Raw genomic sequence first — 17,115 nt, 5'->3', positions numbered from 1 at the left:
GTACAATGGTCAAAATCAAAACCTTAACATCGATGCAATGCTGTTTTCTAATATACAGCCACATTTACATTTTATCAATTTCCTCAATAAATCCTTTTGGCAAATTTGTCTTTGATTCAGGTTCTAATATAGAACCATAAATCACATTAGTTGCGTGTCTCTTTAGTCATCTTTAGCGTGTAGCAGTTCCTTGGCCATTCTTTATCTTTTGTGACATTTGGCGCTTTTAAGGAGTACTGGCCACTTGTCATGTATACTACCCCAGATTCGGGTTTCCTTGTGATCAGATTCAGCTTACGCGCTTTTTGCAAGATATCCAAGGCCACAGTGACAACGTAAGTGGCATTTTCTTCCTCTCAGGGTATTACAACAGGAGACACATGGTCCTGATTAAGACAGTGGTGGCCAGGTTTCTCCACTGATTATATTAAGAGTTTCCACTGACTCCTCCATTCATCTTTCAGTTCAATGGCAATTCCATCTCATTGTCAAAGGTATAAAGAATACTTAATTATAAAAACTTCCCTTATATCCAAATAGGAAATAAGCTGAAATCATTCTTTATACATTGATTGAAAAATCATCCATATTCTGTACTGTTTTGCCTATATATTTGTATTTTAAATTTTTTAATTTGTAGTAGAGAATTGAAAAGCTTTGGCTGATGTCTGGTATCAAAAATCAAATAGAAGAGACATTAAGAGGGGAGGAAGCTTGCTCTTGTCTCAGAGTCTTATTAAATGTCCAACTGGCTCTAATTTAAACATAGCATTTTAGGGCCCTAAATATCAGGCTTTCCATGAGAAAGAACAGTGGTATTAATACCATTACACTCGCTAATTCCTTCTCCCATTCCTCCCTTTATTTCTTTTTTCTGTCTTTCTATCTTGCCTTCCTTTCTGTCCTTATATTCCCTTCATTTCTTCTTTCTGTGGATAATCACTTAATCTACATTTCTGTCTTCCTGTGTGCCACAGACCTGATGGTTAGATGCCAGAAAGCAGAGATATTTCTCAAAAATCAGTGCCCTCTCTTTCCCCTGTACCCCTGCCCTTGACCTGGGACACACAACCCTCCCCAGGTAAGAGATGACTGTAAACACACACACTTAAAACTCATCTAATTAATTCTTTCATTATTCACCTAAATTATCATAGTTAAATTGATAGGTGTGATTTTCTGTTGTAATTTAGAGGACTCTGGTGTGGCAGGATGTCCACTGCCAATTAGAAGACTTCCAGAGAACTGGCTGAAAATCTCTTCATTGCTTGTCACTGGACAAAGCCTATTAACTTTCCCCAGCTTCCCTTGACTCAATCAACCCTATGCGGTCCATGATGCTCCAGACAACTTGGTGGGGGGGGGGGGGGGTAAATTAAACAAAATATGTGAAGGCACCCTCTAACCTGTAAAAAGCTAAGCAAATAAACCACTGTCTTCATTATACTTTTCAAAAAAGGATCTTCCTTTGAATTTGCTTAAGTCCCAGTCTAAAGTGCACACCTATGCACTGGTTCTGAAAATGCCCATTGGAAGAAAATGATGTAGTGTCTTAACCGGAGTGATGAAACATCAAGATAGAAAAGTACACTAGACTTTCCCTCTGCCTGCCCTGGGAGCCCTACATCTGACAATGAAGATTTGGTTGTCTCACTGATCTACTCACAGAAGAGGAAGAAGGAAATGAAGATCATTGTGTATATCTCTATTTATGTCTGTCTATCTACCATCTGTCTGTCTGTCTGTCATCTGTCTGTCTATCTATCTAGAGAGGGAGCGATGAGGAGAGAGAGAGAGCAAGAGAGAGAAAGAGAAAGAGGGAGGCTGAAACACAGAAAGAGTGCCCATCTTGGCTTCACTTATTAAATCTCTCTCAAAAAACAGAAGAGGAAGAGGAGGAGAAGGAAGAACGCCAGGAAACAGAATATCCCTGGGTCTGGCAGGTCTGACTAAACACTCAGGTTGGTCATTAGCAGACCTGACTCTAACGCTGCTCCTACAGGATACCTGATGATCCAGTGTCTTCTGATGAATGTTTAGTGTTAAGCTGCTTTTTCTTTCCTAAACAAAGAGTCAAATGCATTGCCTGTGCTTTGGTTTCTTTAATGCCACTATTGTGCAGGGACTGGCTCAGCAAGCTAGGGAATAGCATGTGGATGCTGAATACAAAGAGGCAGCAGGCTCCAAACGCAGCCTCCAAAAGACAAGACTTGTCCCTGCACCCCGCATGGGATGGAATGAAACTCTGTTATGTCCAAAATTAAAAAGCCTGACCTGCGGGTCCTTAGAAGAGGAAAAGATTTCCTATGAAGGTGACATCTGGATTCTCTCCTTGCTTCTGCTACTACTGCTGTTTTTACCACTATTTTCTATATTCCCATTTCTTTGCTGCCACTGTCAAAAGTAAAGTTTGGAAATACTTTATCCAGTCCTCCGACATTAAATTCAGGCAGGGAGAAGCTTAAGATTTCTCAAGTGGATATATTTTAAAAGGGGTTAAAGGCCCCACCATTTCTTCCAGAAATTTTAATAAGCATATAGAAATAGCCAGCTGGCTAATCCTGGGAATATCCCCTCTCCCTGTTCATTTTATAGAAAGATCCTGTGGTCAGGAAATATAAAGCTTTCAACACATTGACCACAGTTAGGATTATAGCTTCATATGGGAGAGCTTTTTCCCACTGTCCTTTTCTGGGTGTTGGCAATAGCCAGCCGTCCTCTCCTGGGTGTTGAAGTCACCTTCACCCTTCACTCACCGGGGAGAACTTCAAGATTGACTGCACTAATGAGGGAGCCTGGAATTGAGACATTACATGTAAATCCATCAGTGTGATTAAACTTAGCATGCACACTGTGTGTGCTTGGTATTTTCAAAGAGCCTGGCTCTTAAATGGCTTCATATTTTTATACCTTTTGGCACCTTCATAAAAGGACTTAAGGAAACAGAATTTTTCCTCCACTGCTACAGATGGACTAAGGCAAATCTATGCTAAGAAGCTATAAAATAATTTGAAACGTCTCGGGTTCACTGGTAAATCAAATCGGTAGCGCTGCAGAATATTTTTAAATGTATAAAAATATATATATTAATAAAGTTACAAGTGTATATAAAAGCAGATATATGGCACAAAACCTATTAAGTTGCAAATAAAGTAAAACCTCATTAATTCAGACTCACTTAAATCAGAATTTCTGCCCTGACAAAGGTCTGGCTGAGCAGAAGTTTCCTTTACCATATCAATGGAGAAAAGGCTTGCTGAACAAATGGCTGGTATAAATACAGATTACAGGGAGAGTACAGGAACTGTCTAAGAGGACACACTGTGTTCAGTTTTCTCGAGCACCCACTTACACACACAAGTCAGAGTATAGTTACAAAGCAATCCTGTGTATTAATCAGAGCAATCTAAAAATTTCTAAGAGGTCTCTTCAATTATTACAGGTCCACTTCCTCTTGAAAGAGGTGAAAGTTCATCCTTTCAAAATAATCTGTAGCTCCAACTTCTTGCAAAGTTCTGCCCATCTTTCTCCAGTTGATGTAAATTAGTAAGTGTTAAAATATATCCCATGCTATTACACAATAATATGCTAGCATTGTTGTTTTTGCATTTCAGGCACTGTAACAAAACAGCATTTGCATATTTCTATGGTCCGTGGGGATACACACTCACGTTAGGTGTGGCAATATGGAATGAGAGAAAGAGCGGGGACCTTATCCGCTCTGCCATTTACCTGGAAGGTAAACTCAGGTCTCAACCTGAGCGTAGGTTTCTCATCTGGTAAAACTGAGAGAGGTGCTTTTGTACCCACTTTACATCTCAGATTTGTTGCCAGGATCAAATTAAGTCATGTTATTTAAGTTAATGAAAGTACTTCATAAAGCGAAATGCAAAATGTCATAACTATTTTATCTATATAATGGATACTTATCTTTGATTTAGAAGGAAATGTTGATAAGGCATATTGTATTAAAATATCCAGATACACATTTCAAATTCAATGACTACCTGAAAACTATACTATATCCCTAGCTTGGGATAAAACTTGAGTAAAGGAAATTGAAGCTACTCTTTCTACTTACCAGCGAGAGTGCATTCTTGAGGATTGAAATCATAAGATATTTTAGTAATTTGCTGAAACCTTTTATATTTTAAAAATCTGAGATTCACTGTATAGGTAAGTAAGGTTTAAATGAAAAGTTCACAAACGCACAGGGTTTAGGAAACACATGGGCCAATCCAAAGGATGGATAAAACTCTGCCCAAACCAGAGCTCTTACAGCCTGGTTCATCTGCCCTAATGTAGCCAGGACCTAGCACCATGGCTAGCACAGAGGAGGCACTCAACAATTCTTTCTCGTACTAAGCATCTCTTGGCGAGCTGTCAGCTCACCCTAGATAGAGCCACAAAGGCAGGATCCACATACTTGTCTTCAAGGACAAAAGACTGTAAATTTCACAAGGAAAAAGCCCAAGTCTGTACATCTACCAAAATTCATCAAATTGTACACCTGAAATATGTGTAGTTTACTGTTCAGGAATCATACCACAATGAAGGTGTTAAAAAAAAAAAAAAGCCCAGGTCTGTCTTGTTACTGTTGTATCTCCATCAGATTCTGCAATTTAGTAATTGCTCAACAAGAATCTGTTGAATGAATGCGCAAGAACTAACATGCCTTATGTAAGTTGATTATGACAGTCTTTACACTTGAGAGTTTATAACATGAAGTGGCCGAAGAGAGACTTTGACAGCAGGACAATGGGCTAAGTGCCATGTTCTCAAGTGCTCTAGAACACAACACACTGATTTGTAAACCCAGTTGTACGTTAGAATCACCCAACAATCTTTTGAAGCAATACCCGTGTCTTAGATCAAGTAAGTCAGAGGATGGGGCTTGGACATCGGTATTTTTTTAAACTCTCTCTAGGTGATTTTAATGTGCAGCCAGGACTGAAAACCCTGGGATGGACGTTAAGAAAAGTAATTGTAGCAGCAGGTACAGGAGTTAGGAAAGGAATGTTTCTCAGATGAGGTGATATTTAGATTGGGTTTCTTTATCCCCCGACCCATCGAGCCCAGAAAAATGCTAAGATTTCTTCCCCTTCCCAATTTGCAACCAAGAGTCTTTTCTCTAGGGAGCATTCCAGACCCTCCTAAGTTCTAAATCCCAAGGACTGCAAGGCACTCCAGAGAGTCTTCAGAGTCCTAAAGTCATACCTCCCTGGAGGGTAAGAGTCAACATCTCAATCTGGAGCAAGACTGAAACAAAAGGGGGACCAGGGTCCTTGTGATTCTCAAGTGCATGAGCTGACTAACAGTGTCTACTTCTCTTCACTTTGGGAGTCCTGAACATGCGGTCAGGCTCAAGGTGTGTGGTTTCAGCTTTAATGAGGGCTGGCACGACCTGAGAAGTCAAGGCATTATCTTTATCTGTTACAAGTTCCAAACATGCTCACACTTAGGTATGTTAACTTACACTCACTTTTATTTATCATAAGTGAACAACCTGGTCCACCATGTTAAGAGGGAAAATGATGGAGTTCTTTATCTTATGACCCCGACCTTCCAGTCCCAACTAATTTGGAGGAACAATTTCACCCTCTCTTTGTGACTAATATGAAAAATTGTGATGTCAAAAGCTTATCGGTTGTAAGGGATGTTTTTTAAATGCTGTACTTCAGTCCTATGGGATCAGATTTTTTTTTTTAAGGCTGGAAAAGCCATTCTTTAAGCATCTGCAAAATGAAGTGGTCAGGTTGATGATGTGAAAAGACATGTTTCCATGTTAACATTCTGTCCTGCTTTAAATTCAGCCTATTAACGGTAGTTTCCAAATGCGTCCAAGGCAGGCAAGAGAATTTCCTGAGGTCAGAAAAAGTCAAGCCTCCCCCTAGTGCTTTCCACCTTTGTTTACAGATTCCAACATTAAAAATCATTTGAGGTTTGATCTCAGCACCACCGCCTTTGGATAGCGCCTTCTATTTGTCCCTAAGTATCTCAGCACCAAAGCAGTTCCCTGACCATGTTTCCTGGAAGATTATATCTACATTATTTTCATGAGTATAGGCAGCCCAGATGGGCTTTCTTGGTCCCCAGAAATTTACTCCTACACAGCTATTGCTCATCTGAATGAACGCCACAGCTCATGTGCTTTATTTCTCTGTATAAGGTAGGCTGGGCAAGAATAAAATGAAGGGGCTGGTAGGCTATCGAAAGCAGCCTACCAAAGGCACTGTTATTATTACTGTTTTCTGTCTCATCCTACTTATTCAAGGACTAGGAAGCAATGAATCAAAAAGATGCTTGACTGGAATGACAGGACAGGTCAGCTCTACAGATAGTCACACTCTGAGGCCCACCACCAGTCGATTCGTCAATTGTATTCAGTGTAACTGTCCACTGACAGACCCCACAGAGTTGGAAGGAATCCATGACCACCACTGCCTGTGTAAACTCTGGGAGAACAAGAACTTTTCCCCTCACACCTGTGTATTTCGTAGGCCCTTCCCTCATATCAATGAGATTTTACATCTAAAACCCTTGCCATGTGTATTTTTGTAGCCAGGTGCTTATGGAGCCAAAGACTTGTCAGGGAACCAATTGGACAGAAAAGAAACTTAACATGCATTTGATCAGCATCATGAATTATCTTATTAAACCAACCCGGGGTATGAATGATGGCAGGTCCAAAGGAGAATTAAAATCACCCAAATCTTCCCCATAGCTGAGAAGGGCCACAAAGGACCTAACTGATTATGAGGTTAGAAATGATGTTTTCAAGTTCCCATCTGGAGGCATGTTTGTTTCTTACTGTGTGAGTTTGTTCCTGAGTTCTTCAATGGTCTGTTTTGAAAGGGTGAGACTGACTGAAACAAATGCCTCTGTCTTCAGGACTTAAAAAAAAAAATCATTGAAAACAATGTAGGGATATAAATGTCTGTGCCCACAGCCAAGATAAAAAATGCAAAGTCTGGGCCACCTTGCCTTTAATTTTCTAACTGCTGTTTTGTAAGGCTGTGTCATGCTTCTCAGTTCAAACACGCTTTGGCTCTTTATTATTCATGGACCTTTTTCCCAGTCAGTGGTGTTGAATAATAAAACAGCCCAGGATCAAATGGGCCAATTCTCCACGCCTGACACCAACTGCTACTGTTCGCTGGGCTCTGCCAAGCGTTGCCTCTGATAATGAGTGGGATTTGGTTAAACAGTAAATTAATGAATAATGAAATATCCAGGTTGATCAGTTAGAGAGCACGCTTGCTTTGCCCTGGGCTAAACGCTTGGGGCAGAAATTACTCTCAAACGGCACTTGCCTGGCTGCTGGTCTGGATAACTATTTTACAGCCTATTGCTTGACAGAATGCTGGGGAGGGGGGAACCAGTGGGGGAGAGGAAAGGAGGAAGGACAGAGTTATTAACAGCGGAAAAAAAAAAGAGAGAGAGAGAGGAAGAATAACCTAGTTATCACCTTGTAGGTTTCTGAACTGCATGTGTGAGAACAAAGTCACAAATATGATCTGGAGAAGCCTGAGTTCCAAAACTCCCAACACATGTTTAACATCAAGGAGCAACGATGAATGAAAACAGCCTTCTGTGTGTGCCTGTGCACACGTGAGATTAAACGCAGAACGATTCAACCGCAAGCTCACGTTCCTGTGTCCACGTTACAGCCAGGACATGCAGGGAAGCCACCCAGTGCCTAGTTGACAGGAAAACTCCACCCTCCTTTTAAGGTTTCACGCTCTGATGCTTAGACACACTCCCCTGTACAAACTGTAGAATATTAAAAATAGGACTTTTGCAAATGGCCTCCATTAGGAAAAATGTTTCACTGCAACTGAGATTCCAGGTGTGTATAATCTGTCACTTTCAACTTTAACTTCACCCAAGAGTTGTACATTGTTATGTACGTTTGCACATGCATTAGTAGTAGGTTTGCTCACTCAAGATCAGATATATGTTCTTTACAAGAAACCAGCTTTGGATCATCAGAAACTCAGAGAAGAATACCAAGAAGGACAAGCGATATTGAGAAAATGTGATACTTCGCTCAACATTTGTTTTGGAGATAAATTTCTCTAAATGGTTTAGCTCTAGAGTATCTTATTCTTTCAGAACTTGAGCCCCTTTCAAGTGGCCTCCAGATGGGTGGACTCTGAAGTTTTACACAGCGGAAGCTGACATACTTTTCCATAAATGGAGTGACATGTGGTGGTTCGTGTTTTGTCAAGCTGCTTGGGTTTGGTTTGGTCTGAGTTTGTTCTTCGGTGGAAGAGAGAGAAGTGCCTTCACAAAAGTGGGAGGAGAGTGAGACTGTTTCCCGGACCCTCATTAACAGTCCTCACAGCTGGAAGTAAACTCAGAACAAGGCTGGAGAAGAGGAGGATATTAGCTGCTGCTTCTGGTGCAGAGGTAACAAATGATAGGACTGTAAAAAAAAAAAAAAAAAAAACTGCCCCCAGACCAATCAGGAAAGGAGCAATATGAAATCACCTGTAGCTTCAGGGCACATTATACACTCAACTCCTCAAGGGCTACAAAGCAGCAAGGCCCAGTGGCTGTTAGGTCCCTAGTTTCATCCTACAAAACACTACCACAAAGTTTTTACCTCTCCACAATGGCACCCAAGCCCCTCTTCCCCAAGAAAAAAATCAAATGCTCTAATTGTCTTTATTACTTTCAGACATGGGCCACCAAACACAGATGTTCACTACTGAGAATTAAAGGAAGGGTAAAGGTCACAGGGACCCGGATCAGATTATTGGGCACCATTGTCTTGAATGGCCCTTATCTTGGAAGTAGAAAAGAATATTTGGATTGAACATAAAAGTACATGAATCCCTTCGTGGGCCATTTTGCTGGTAGGGCTCACCCCCCACCCCTCCTCCTAAAAATAGCAAAAGGGAAAGTGTGTGAAACAACCCACAGAGTCAGCTGTGCTTCCACCTCAAATATTGGTGGTTCCCTATCTTTACAAATCTCTAGCTAAAAGAATTCTCTCTTGAAAGCAAAAGCCCTAAAACCTAAAATGAAAAAAAGTAATAATAATTTTAAAAACCTTTCCTTTGTTCCTTAACACATGGGATGCCCATGGAAAAGAAAATTCACATTAGTAAATGTTGTTTTGCTGCGGCTGTTTTTTGTTTAGTCCTGCCATTGGGGAATTCCCATATTGTGATACTGTGTGTGTGTAAATAGCTCTAACCACAACCCCTAAAAAGGTCTGGTACCTAGTTTCTGGTAGAATCATTTATCAATGAGAATAGCATATACACAAAAGTCAACCTGGTCCAAAATTGATACTTCGATCTCTCCAAGCTAACGATGGCACATTTGTGTGGGGGGTGGGGTGGGGAGGGGGTGGCTAATGGAGTAACTTAGGTTTGGTTTGGTTTTACACTTGTTTTCTTTGTACTGACTGGGATTTACCCAGCCATATCTGTACAACCCCTGCCCGCCCCTTCCAAAACTTACAGTGTCGAGAGTTTAGCAGTAAAATCCACCACTGTGTAGAAGCTATCTAAAATCCTATTTCCCTGGACCCTCGGATTATGGTCGCACTCACTTTGCCCACTTGAACGGCCACTTCCAGGGAGTCAGGTATTTCCAAGCTCCAGCTTCTAATTGTGCATCCGGACGCTAGGTTCTAGCCTTCAGGACCGGAGGGTTCACACGGGGAGCGCTAGAACTCATTGGGTTGACTCGATCCGATCGTCCCCCTCAATCTGCGCAGTACACGGGTCTTATCTGGGTCTGAGTTCCCCCAGAAAGACCTGCATGCTCCCCTTCCACGCCTCTGTACCCCACTGTTCATGGGCCAGCTTCTCCCGTCATTTGATAAACATTTGTACGGGAAGGGGCACGTGACTGTTCCAGAGGGGAGACTCTGACCTCCCCAGAACACTCTATGCATAGTCGCCCTGGCCGTGCCCTCCTCCCAGTTAAATGCGTTGGCTAATGACATCTGACAGCCACATCCTTGAAACGTTTGCTAATACGTCCGCGAACAGGCACGTCCAGGACGTTAACTGGTGGTCGAGTCACAGATGACTGCAGGGCTGCCCTCCTCCGCGCGGCCTGGGCAAGTCACGCTTTGCTAAGTCCACTGGCTATTATGCTGCTTTTTAAAAAATTTAAAGAGCATTCTTATGCAGAGGCCTCTCCCGGCAGCAGGTGTGACCCCTATTTGGGTCTGGAAGCCTCTCGCCTGAGTCAGCTCCAGAAGGCCGCAGCCCTTCGGAAAGAAGGGGAAAAGCGAAGAGAAGTAGGGTGGGCAGAAAACAAACGGTTTCAAACAAAGTGGGCCAAAAACCGCCGCCTGACCTGCTAGTTTCAGACCAGCGTGGAACGTGTTGAATTTTTGAGACAAAACCGCTCCCTCAATCTGAGCATAAGCAGCTCTACAAAAAAAATAAAGACAGAAAGAAAGGAAAAGGAAAAAGAAAAGGTGTTGCCCAGGCTGCGGCCTTTTGCAAATGCCTGGACCCCAAAGGCGCGGAGCAGGAAGCCCGACGGGCGCAGCGCGCCCTGGGCGGTCCCAGCGCCCGGAGTTACGCCCGGGGCGCCGCGGCGCGTGCGTGCGTGCGTGCGCGTGCGTGCGTAAGCGTCCGCGCGTGCGCGCTCGTTGACACCCTGCCGTGCCGCCCGGAGAGCGTGCCTAGACGCGGGCAGCGGCGCCCCGTGCGTGCGCTCGGCGCGAGCTGGGCCGGCGCACGCGCGGTACGTGCGCACGCAGACGGCCCGGGGTGTGAGTGTCGCTGCGGTGGCGCCCTGTGTCGGCGTTTGCGGTCCGCGGCTGTGTCCTGGGAACGTGGGGGAAAGGCGGTGGGAGTGCGCCGACCTGTGACCGGGCGGGGGGGGTGGGGGGGGCGGCCACGGAGGGACCCAAGCCAAGAAAGTGGACCCGGGGAGACGTCTGACTGACCTCGTCCTCAGGAATCGCTGGGGTTATTTATGAAGCCTGATTTAAAAGTAGTGGCTGCCAGGGAAGTGAAAAAGGAGCTCACCCCAAGCTATGAGAGAAGTTATAGTCGCAAGAATGCTGTTTATGACGGTATAAATCAATGGGAAATACGGAGAGCGTGAGTTTGGGATAGACACGAGGAAGCAAAGTCAGGAAGGAAAAATGAGTTTCTGCCCTCCGTTTTCTGCCCCCGCGTAGTTCCTTCCTTCCCAAGGAGCCCACGACTCCTGCGGGGAAGCTGGGAGAGGGGAGCTCACCCCGTCTAGGGACGGGTCGGCCCGGATCTTCCCCAAGTTGCAACGAAGCTCGCTTGTTACAGGGCCAGGGAATACATGTAAATAAACAACTTGGAAGATTTATGGGAAGGAGTTCAATTTTATAGGACTGTATTTATAGAGCCAGCGCCGGCTCACTTATAAATAAATTAATGGGAAGCAAGTTGGGAGTCGTGAGCGCCCCCAAGAAGACATACGTCCCATCGATCCAGTATATCTCTGGTGGCTCTAAACTTAGGCTGCCCGGGTTCCCAGGGGAAGGACCCCATGGAGCTATTTGCAAATGAAGGAAAGGAATGTGGCCTCATAAAAAAAAAAAATCGGGTCTTCCTCCTAGCATTATTTTTAATCAGGGCCCATCAGCCACTAACAGGAGCGGACAGGCGAACAAGCAGGCTTCTGGGACGCTGCAAGCCGGGCATCCTGGCAGGCAGGAGCGGCAGACACTTCCTCCAAGGTCACCCCGGGTCCCCGCGCTGGGCCTGTGGTCAGGGTCCACCGTCTAGTAGGTCCAGCTGCCGGCTCTTTCCGTAACTCCCTCCGCAGCCTGGTAAAACGGTAATAAAAGGGCGGAGGAGCTGTACCTAGCAGCCCAGGGCCATTTTGTTAGGCAAGGCTGGCTCTGGCTTCCTACCTCTTTCCTTCCCTTTCCTCCAGTTCTTTCCCCACATTGGGGCCCCTCAGGACCTTGGGTTTTGCCTAGTAAAGGTGATTGCCTCATATCCTTGTCAAATGGGGATGGGAAAGAGAGATGGTTTGGAAAGCAGCTATAGGGTAATAGATGGCAAGTCTGTTTCTCGAGAGCTGGAGCTAACCCTTCTGTAGGAAAATTTGCTATAGCGGATGAAAATTACTAGGCCAGCCCCTCTGTGTAATCCCAGTGGCGATCAACCCCTCACTCTCCAGAGAGAGAAGAGAAGAGAAAGAAGGGGGGGGGGGGGAGAGAGGAAGGAAGGAAGGAACTCATTGTAATATAGCCGAGCCAGAAACAAAATCATATACCTATTTTCTTTATAGATAAATGGATCGTACACTCTCTTAATCGCACTTCCCCTGGGTTTGTTGTTGTTGTTGTTTTATTTTATTTTGTTTCTTTTTCCCTTCCTTCTACTTCCCTTTTATTTTGGTGGGGGTGCTTTTCTTGGATTCAGTTATTTATAGTTCTAGCCATGATACCTCCCCACCTTCTTAAAATTAAGAAGCCAAGAAGTGGGAGATATCACATAAAGAAGGTTCCACTGTCCCTTCTGTCTTTCCCTATAGGGAAGGCCAACTGGGAATGAGTCACCTGAAAGACAGAAAATTGATATGGGAGGCATATTATTAATGACCTGAGCACCAGCTATATGCTAAGCACTCTCATAATCCGGGGTTATCAAGAGTTAACTTTGCCAGTTATCCTTAGATGGATATACATATTGCTGTTTCTGCTTTTTATAATTAACTAGGCAATGCTGATGTCGGAAAGGACCTTAGGAGGCCCACATTTTACAGATAAAGACCTTGAGGTCCAAAGAGAAACAGTGACTTGTCCAAACTGTGTAACATCTTGGACAAATTTACTTTCCTAGCCTCAGGGAAGACACCCAAACCTTCGGATGAAATACAGATTGAGAAGATGTTTGATCACTGCAGCCCATTAGGGCTGGGCTGCAGCACATTAACCCAAATGAGAAAAGCTCTGGCTTCTCTAGGCATCCTCTGAGCCTAAGGTAAGAACCAACCTCCTGAGACAGCCTCTTTCCTCCCCTCGTCAAGGGGGCTTTGCCTCATTTCTTTATAGAGAGCCTTGCACTGCTGGGGAGGTCAGGGTTGGGCTCAGTCCTAAAATGAGCCAATTAACTCATCCAGATCCCAAGACGTGGGGTGCAGGAACCCAGACTTGATCCTGTGGGCCTCTCTTCTTCACCGTCTCCTTCACAGAACATCATGCCAGAATGCCATCCCACCAACAACATGAGGGGAGCAGCAACTTTGACTTGGACCCAGAGGCCCTTAGCTCCTGGGACACAGAGTCTTTTAGTTACCTGGGAAGTAAATTTGACAACCTCATTTTTTTAAGGGCAAAATAAACCAAGAGATGCAGTTAACATGAGCTTTTATTGCAAATCTGGTTAGAAATAGGAGAGAAGAGTATCAATTCAGAATTTAAAAAAAAACTCGAAAACACCTCCTAGTGAAAACAAAAGTGTCCATTTTTCGGAGAAGCAAAATTTATTTATTGTAACGAAAACACTGCCTGTGTTTCGGTGACGGGGGAACAAAAAGAAAAAATTTCTTGGCTATACTTCTGTGTACGATTAAACAATATCTATTCAAGAAACTGAAGATGAAAACACAACAAAAACACAACAATCTTTTTATTTATGTAAATCAGATCAACACTGGACAATAAACCAATTTCTACCCATTACCATAACAGCTTGTCTATAAAGAACAGAAAAATTCAGATAGGATTCTACCTAGGGTCAAGCGGGTTTTTTTTTTTTCTTACCACCCATTCACAGAGGTATAGATTCACAGATAAATAATCCCAAACTACTTGCTCGCCATATTTACACATTCCCATTAAATTAAGCATAAATAAATATATACAAACTTAATATGGATACCCTCCAGAGCTCTTCTCGTGAAGAGTCAATAGATTGATATTTCTAGATTGTGTGGCAGAAATAATGTTAATGAATCAGACACCAACTCAACAGAGGAGTCGATTTTGGCATTTAAAGAAGAATAGTGTTGCTTCTACTTTTTTAAAAAGAAAACAAAATGAATTTTGGTATCTCTTCTTTTCTTTTTAAACCCGATCATTTAACATACATCAGCACAGGAGGGAAAACACTGTTTGGGCTCTTGAGACAACATCAGATGGTTTTAGGTTATTTCCTTTTCACATGATGTATTACACATACAGGATATCAGATGTGATGACAAATTCTCTATAAACACTCTCAGGAGGAACAAGTTGCCCTTTTAAGTAAGGCTTTGTACCGGAGGAACTGTGTGTAGATAAGTTTGGGGTTTCGGGCTTTCCATTCAACCAAAGTTTTCATAGGATAGAGAATAATTGCTTGAGAGAAAGTGGTTTCCTTGGCCAAAGAAAATAAAAAAGCCACGTCTTTGAAAGTTTCTTCAGTTCTTTATGTAGGGGCGGAGAAAGCTAAGGACGTGGTGCCAGAGTGAAGGAAAGAAAATGCAAGCTAACTGGGTGGCGGGGGGGAGAAAGTTACCTTCCCAGTTTGGGGGAGAAGTTAAAGGTCACTTCCATGGTGGAGTCTCTTTTTCTGCTCTTCCGAGAGTCACGATACAAGCAGGAGGAGGCAAGGTTGGAGAGAATGGTCAGGAGGCCTTTAGAACCTCCAAAGGAACTTGCAAAGTGAAAAATGTGAGGGCAGCGCTATCACAAGCTGACGCCTCCTTTCTACCTTTAGCTATTTGGGTTTGGAATCGAGGATTTAGGAGTGGGCACGTGGCTTGGATACAGTGTCTTAAGAGTGCAGGGGGTCGGGGGTGGGAAGAGCTGCAACTCACCTGTTTAGTTTGAAAACAAGGCTCAAAGGGGCTTGCTTTAAACGTTTCCCTTGACTTAAAAGGCAAACCTTTGCGTTAATCCCACTGTTTATTGATTTATGGGCCCAAGGAAACCAAATCTTTTAATAACTCAATTATCAGATAAACGTAGCGGGCCTGGCTAACGAAAGCAGGGGGTCGGGGGTTGTACATGAAAGGAGAAGTGAGGGAGGGAGAAGGGGCAGTGGGTTCTCTGGGGGGAGGCGGCGGGGGAGGAAGCCAGGGGCGGGAGTTCCTCCGCCTGGGCACTGGAGGAACGCACGGAGGAGGGCGAAGGGCGGCGAAGGAGCCTGCGTATCCCAGCAAAATTCCTACCCCATCACCCGCTTTTAGGAGCCCGAGGCTGGAGAGTTTGCGTCCTGACAAGGGCGAGGGAAGCTTCCGATTCCCTGGACATTTCTAGGCCACTCGCCCTCGGGGAGCAGGCGCCCGGGGCGGCCGCTGGCACCAAGGGGCTTAGGCGGCGCTGAGACCCCAACCGCCTGCAGCCCGCCGGGCGCCGCCCCGTTACCTACTGGAGAGCCGGGCTTTCTCGGTCGCCTTAGGCCTTAGGGTGAGACCGAGAGCGGGAAGGGCCCCCGCGGCCCGCCGGCCCCTCCAGCGGCTGATTCTATGTCCTCAACACGGCGGGGCGCGAGTGGCCCCCGCGCTCTCGGGACCTGCACAGTAAGAGCAAGGCGCGTCCATCGCGTCTCTCGCACGTCACACGCGTGGGGCGCGTTGCCCTGCAAGGAAAGGAGACGATGGTTTTCAGTGCGGTTTCTCCCGGCCTTTGGCAATCAGAACACGTCTAATGCGAGTGGCCAGGCCCTCGGACAAAGGCGCAGGCTTCTAAGCTGGGGAGAGACGGAGTGTCTACACTCTCGGTAAGGTCTAGTTCCCGGCCTTTGTCCTCCTTCGACTCATCTATAACTGAGCCCTGCACACCCAGAGGACCCCAAAGGAGCTGGCGGTGGATGGCAGGGATCTGACATCAACCATTGCCTGGGCCCTCCTGGTGACCTAAAACCAGCTCCCTAACTCCCTCCCCCGTAAAAATGTCAGCTCAAAGCTCAAAACAGGTTCCTAAACCCCAGCCCTCCAACCTTCTCCCCGGGCCAAGGCCCATGAGGCTGCAGGCCTAAAATCCCAGTGCGTTCTAAATATAAATCCTGCAGAACTGACCCCTGGATCTTTATTGTCGAGGGATGCTGCAGAGGTCCTAATGTCCACTTTGTTTAAAGAGGTGACTGTACCCACACTAAACTTAGAGACCTATGTCACCAAGTCCTACCCCTGGGGAGTTCCCACTGCTTTGAGGAGCATGGGTTCTGGATCTTACTTCATGATAATGCTCAGATGAAGCCCAAGAAAGGAGCTAGGCTGCCAGAAGTGAGAGATATTAAATTCATGAAACTTTATCCACTGGGAATAGTCCCAGTATATCCAGATGGTAAAATTCAAAGCTGAAATACATCTCCTTTCACTTTGCATTATTTTAGTATTATTGCCAAACCAAGTGCACGTCTGGGAGGAGAAAAAAAGCCTCATTCATAAAGCATCTTGTAAGAAAGAAATTGTTGCTGAAACAGGGAGTTTGCACCATCCTCCTCCCCATGACCACTAGAAAAGCTGCTGCTTTCCAGCAATCACCAAAGAGCCCAAAGAAATGAAATCCATTTTAAAGGTGAGGCAATACTGTCAAAATATTGGGCTCCAAGAACCCTTACTCCTCTCCCCTAAAATTCATTTTGCAGCTCCCCACTTCCCCGGAATTCCGCGTTGAGGTATCCGTTAGCAACTAGACTCAAAGCTGCTTCAATCTCTTATTGGCCACTTTTTCTAAATTATTCCCTTTGAGCTTCTTTAAAGAAGTGCACCTGCAGAATTCTGACACACAGGCTTTGATTAAAAAGGGATCGGATTTTTTTTTTTTTCTGTACCTTATAGATTGTGTAGGAAGCCCAAGTCCTCTTTGAAGAAGCTCATAAACCATGCGGGCAAAGCTTTGGAAAACAGAAGAGAATGAAATGGTACATACCCCTCCGAAGGAATTACATACTAATCAACGTATTCATATTGTGGTTTTGTTTTACTATTGTTCTTAAAATTGGTAGATGACACAAAGTGTAACAAATGCAAGATGCTCTGTATGCAGATGGTGGCAAGGCTGGTAACTAGAAACGTTTCTGAAGGGAACTGATGATGCGTCTGAATCAACTTAATTGGTCCGGATTTTCCTGGGCCACCGGAGCCTCTGCTGGGCCGGCCGGGCCCGGAGAGCTGCCGCCACCGACTGCGTCCCCGCGGGCCTCCCGCCCCGCCCGC

The 17,115-nt window shown here is 44.8% G+C and overlaps 2 long non-coding RNA genes across 3 annotated transcripts in view; both read right to left on the bottom strand.

The window, feature by feature from the left end:
* LOC135318584 (uncharacterized) overlaps positions 1-10,393 on the bottom strand; it is a 368,934-nt gene extending 358,541 nt beyond the window's left edge. For both annotated transcript variants that reach the window (XR_010376750.1, XR_010376751.1), the window contains exon 1: positions 9,566-10,393. This is a non-coding gene — a long non-coding RNA (uncharacterized LOC135318584). The remainder of the gene's footprint in view (positions 1-9,565) is intronic.
* A 2,926-nt stretch (positions 10,394-13,319) lies between these two features.
* Positions 13,320-17,085, bottom strand: LOC135318631 (uncharacterized). Its single transcript, XR_010376917.1, has 2 exons — positions 16,731-17,085; positions 13,320-15,533 (listed from the first exon to the last, which is right to left on the bottom strand). It is a non-coding gene; the product is annotated as an uncharacterized LOC135318631 (long non-coding RNA).
* Between the last annotated feature and the right edge of the window lie 30 nt (positions 17,086-17,115).

This window comes from Camelus dromedarius, chromosome 19, assembly GCF_036321535.1.
Source record: "Camelus dromedarius isolate mCamDro1 chromosome 19, mCamDro1.pat, whole genome shotgun sequence".
Lineage (NCBI taxonomy): Eukaryota > Metazoa > Chordata > Mammalia > Artiodactyla > Camelidae > Camelus > Camelus dromedarius.
Note: the sequence above shows the minus strand (reverse complement) of the source record. Positions and strands in the feature narration are given on the sequence as shown.